At 44.6% G+C, this 4,870-nt stretch overlaps 1 pseudogene; it reads left to right on the forward strand.

Moving 5' to 3' along the window:
* Window positions 1-3,235: 3,235 nt before the first annotated feature.
* LOC113624756 (60S ribosomal protein L13a pseudogene) lies at window positions 3,236-3,836 on the forward strand (annotated as a pseudogene).
* The last annotated feature ends 1,034 nt before the right edge of the window (window positions 3,837-4,870 follow it).

A 4,870-nucleotide genomic window follows, 5' to 3' on the forward strand; every position in this document is an offset into this window, starting at 1 on the left:
TATTGAATGTAGTTCTCTGTGCTGTACAGTAGGACCTTGTTGTTTTTCCATCCTGTATATACTAGTTTGCATCTGTTAACCCCAAACTCCCAATCCATCCCTCCTCTCCCCTCTCTCCCCCTTGGCAACCACAAGTCTGTTCTCTATGTCTGTGAATCTCCTTCTGTTTCACAGATAGGTTCATTTGTGTCATATTTTAGATTCCACATGTAAGTGATATCATATGGTATTTGTCCTTTCTCTGACTTACTTCACTTAGTATGATAATCTCTAGGTCCATCCATATTGCTGCAAATGGCATTATTTCATTCTTTTTTTTTATGGCTGAGTACTATTCCAGTGTGTCTATATGTTATACATATGCCACAGTTTTTTCATCCATTTATCTGTTGATGGACATTAAGGTTGTTTTCATGTCTTGACTATTGTAACTGGTGCTGCTATGAACACTGGGATGCATGTATCTTTTTGAATTATAGTTTTTTTCAGATGTGTGCCCAGGAGTGGAATAGCTGGATCATATGGCAACTCTATTTTTGTTTTTTGAGGGACCTCTATACTGTTTTCCATAGTGGCTGCACCAATTTACGTTCCCACCAACAGTGTAGGCGGGTTCCCTTTTCTCTACATCCTCTCCAGCACTTATTATTTGTGGACTTCGATATCAGTATTCTGAGAGCCGTATGATAGCACAAAAAGTACAATAATTTCAACTCAATTTTAAGAGTATTGTTTTAGCCTCTGCCATATTGAGAATCTCCCAGGTCAGGAGAGGGAAAGAAGAGATGAAAGAAAGGTGTGTGTGTGCGTTTAAAGCAGGGACACACTACAACTGCATACTGAACCCATGTCTGTTTTTCTTTCTTTCTTTTTTTTTTTTTGTGATACGTGGGCCTCTCACTGTTGTGGCCTCTCCCGTTGCGGAGCACAGGCTCTGGACGCGCAGGCTCAGAGGCCATGGCTCATGGGCCCAGCCGCTCCGCGGCACGTGGGATCTTCCCGGACCGGGGCACGAACCCATGTCCCCTGCATCGGCAGGCGGACTCCCAACCACTGCGCCACCAGGGAAGCCCCTGAACCCATTTCTAAATGGAAACTTTCGTAGATAAGTGAAATAAGTGAATTCTTTCAATAAACTAAAACAAAAATAGAGAAAATTGTCAGTCAAACCAATTCCTCAATATCATGTCCTCAAGGAAGGAAAAGTTGGTTATCTAAATTTTTTGTTTTTTTACAGCTGTTTTGATTCTATGTAGGACCAGTCTGATTTGAAAGTGTTATTCATCTGGTAAATAACCAAACAGATTTAGGACACTGCAAACCTAATTCCGATCATGAGCATCTTCTTGTCTTATCTGTTCTGTTTTGAAATCTTGTCTTGTCTTGTTCCACAAGGACCTTATGAAATGTTCCTCCTCCCGTCCCCCCCACCAAAAAAGTGGAGCAGTACAGTCATTAAGCCCATTGTCTCCTCCTAGCCTTGCCTGGACTTAGAGCACAATGCCTGGATGTAAGAGGCTGTGGAGCATTATTCATTGCTCACAGAGAGGCCAAGTGAGTCGGGATTAGCCTCAACAATGCACCCTGCTATTTGCTCTTCGGCCAGGAGCAGGGTTCTCATCCAATACAACGCTTGTGCACATTCAGCTCATTGCTTGTCCATGTACATCCCCCCACACAGGGAGGAGTTTTGCAATCCAAAGTGACAACCATGTGTCCTTGGCTTTGTTCCCACCAGGGACAGGAAGGAGACTGCTCTGCGCTCTGCATTCTATCTCCTTGGCTGCTAACCCTCTAATGCAATGATCTGGGAAAAGGACTCGAGTTTGCTTGTAGTCTTTATATGGACATCTTGTGCTGGTTATTAAGGAATTTTCTTTATTAAAGAGGCACTTTGACTTAACCTCAAGTGGTCACTAAGGTATCCAGGCATCACGACAAGAACTTCATTGGATCAGTACTAGAAAATTACTTCAAGAAAAGGGGAATCAAGCTGAAGAGAAATATGGCCAAGAGACTCATATATAACTAGTCCTCTGTTTAGGGATATCAAAGCCTGTGTTGCTGAACATAAGTAGGAAGCTTGAAGAATAGACTTAAATTTTACAAAGAGAAGAAGACTCTTCCATTGAGTGCTAAAAGTATTATAAAATTTCCAAGTCTAGGTCTTGTAAAGTCATTGCCTCCCTTCAGTCCTTACATGATTTAGATCCCCTTTGGCTGTGAGGGTAGAGTGTGAGGGACTCCTTCTGATTCATAGGAAACCAGTGTAGCTACAAGCACCTGCCTCAGAACTACCTATCATTTTGAGTCCAAATATTTATTCCAGCAGCAGAGGCTGACAGAAACTGACAGGCATTTTGAATTTAGTCCTTCATAGAGCAACAGGTAAGCAATGATCACCTGTGTATGAGGAAGCCTCCATATGAGAAATTTACTCAGCCAGGTACCTCCCTGCTGTGACCAGAGGAAAAAGCAGCCCTTCAATTCAATATCTGCATTATTTTCCTATCGCCTCTGTGACAAATTACGGCATTACTGGTTTTAAGCAACACAAACTTAGCATCTTATAATTCTGGAGTTCAGCAGTCCAAAATGGGTCTCACTGGACAAAAATAAAGATTTCAGCAGAGTTACTTTGCTTCTGGAGACTCTAGAGGGAAATATGTTTCCTTCCCTTCTTCAGCTTCTAGAAGTTGCCCTCAATCCTTGGTTCGTGGCCCCTTCCAGCAATCCCACCACTCTGACACCTGCTTCCATTGTCACGGTTCCTTTTCTGACCCTCCTGACTCCCTCTTTCTCTTATAAGGACCCTTGTGATTACATTGGGCACAACCAGATAACCCAGGATCATCTCAAGATCATTATATTTAATCACATGTGCTAAATCCTCTTTCAGTTTCAACGACTAAGACTTGGACATCTCTGGAGGCTATTATGCTGCCAAACCCAGTACCCCTTTCCATTTTCAAGCCAGAAGCTATTGGACATTTCTATATTTAACTCTGGCTCTACTCATCTCAACTGACCCAAAGTATTACTTGTAACTTCCTACTCCTTTACAAGATTGAGAGCGTCTAAGAAAAGCAGATGCTGTATTCTGCTTACTTACTGTTGCATTCTTCGTAGTCCTTAGCATGATGGAAAAAAAGTCAATAAAATGGGCTTACTGAAAATTAAAAACTCCTGCCCATTGAAAGACATCACTGAGTGCTTTCCCAGGCAGCTGCCGAAGATGGCGGAGGGGCAGGTCCTGGTGCTCGATGGCCGAGGCCATCTCCTGGGCCTCCAGGCGGCCATCATGGCCAAGCAGGTGCTTCTGGGTTGAAAGGTGGTGGTCGTGCAGCTGTGAAGGCATCAGCATTTATGGAAATTTCTACAGAAACAAGTTGAAGTACCTGGCCTTCCTCTGCAAGCGGATGCGGCCCCTACCACTTCCGAGCCCCCAGCCACATCTTCTGGCGGACAGTGCGAGGCCTGCTGCCCCACAGGACAAAGCGGGGCCAGGCCGCTCGGGACTGCCTCAAGGTGTTTGATGGGATCCCGCCACCCTATGACAAGAAACAGCGGATGGTGTTTCCTGCCGCCCTCAAGATTGTGCGTCTGAAGCCTGTGCGGAAGTTTGCCTACCTAGGGCGGCTGGCTCGTGAGGTTGGCTGGAAGTACCAGGCAGTAACAGCCACCCTGGAGGAGAAGAGAAAGGAGAAGGCCAAGATCCACTACCGGAAAAAGAAGCAGCTCCTGAGGCTACGGAAGCAGGCCGAAAAGAACGGAGAGAAGAAAACTGACAAGTTCACAGAGGTCCTCAAGACCCATGGATTCCTAGTCTGAGCGCAATAAAACTGACTGTTTATTCTTAATGCTTGGCCTGGCCTGCCCTTCCTCCATCGCCACCCTAGGATGTGGGGGACCCCCAGAGGCTGCCATCCAGATGCCACAGGCAGTCTGGGGCTTAGAAGACTGGGTATAGTGAAGCGGCCTTAGTCACTGTTGTTTAAGAAAGGCCATTTTAAAAGAGTAGACAGTTATAAGGGCTGTGCAGGCAGAATTTGCCTGTGACCTATTCATTCATGAGAGTTTTAGGACATGGACAGTTGGAACAACCACTGGTGTTGCAATATTGGCAAAAGTGAGCTGGAAGACCTAATTGGAAGGGACCCCCGCATCACTTACAGGGAGTCTGTTTAAGTGTCCCACATGGTCAGTACTATACTCTGCAGATGTCAGGATGTGAGAGAATGCTTGGGCAGCATGAGTCTGGGGTTCTAAAAGGTGTTTATGGAAGGGAAGTTCGGCCCAAGGGGTCACAGGCATTGCCCTTGTGTCTTCCCTATATTTTGTGATCCAAAACTAATAAATTATTTTTAAAGAAAAAAAAAAAAAGAAAAAGAAAGACATCATTGAGTAGTGGGGCAAAATTAGATGGGATTTCTGCTTTCAGCAATGTCTAAATAACAGGGACTAGGTTTACCTTCCTTCCTAAAACAACTAAAAAAATCTGGATAAAATATATGGCACAATAGTTATTAAGATTTGGACAACAAACAATGAAAGACAGTGAACCCTGAGAGATGGGAAATAAATGCAGTGAACCCTACACTTGCCTTGATGTGCCCCCTGGAGGGAGTTTCTGTCTGAAGCGGAGAATGGGATCCCAGGGAGAGTACTTTGATGGAGTCTGTGTGGATAGAGTTTGCAGGGTAGAGAGTTGGAGGATAGAAAAGAGACCTGTAGAGGGTCCTGCTCAAGTCTTCAGCTAAGTACTGATCAGTGCAGGTTTGTGAAGAAACTATCCAGGTCTGGGTAAAGAACTCTCTGAAAAGAATAGAAGAACAGTACTAGGAACTCACACAAAGCCAGAAATAGTTCC

The sequence above is a fragment of the Aethalodelphis obliquidens genome, unplaced genomic scaffold (assembly GCF_003676395.1).
Source record: "Aethalodelphis obliquidens isolate GAN/ISIS:26980383/991018 unplaced genomic scaffold, ASM367639v1 scaffold2, whole genome shotgun sequence".
Lineage (NCBI taxonomy): Eukaryota > Metazoa > Chordata > Mammalia > Artiodactyla > Delphinidae > Aethalodelphis > Aethalodelphis obliquidens.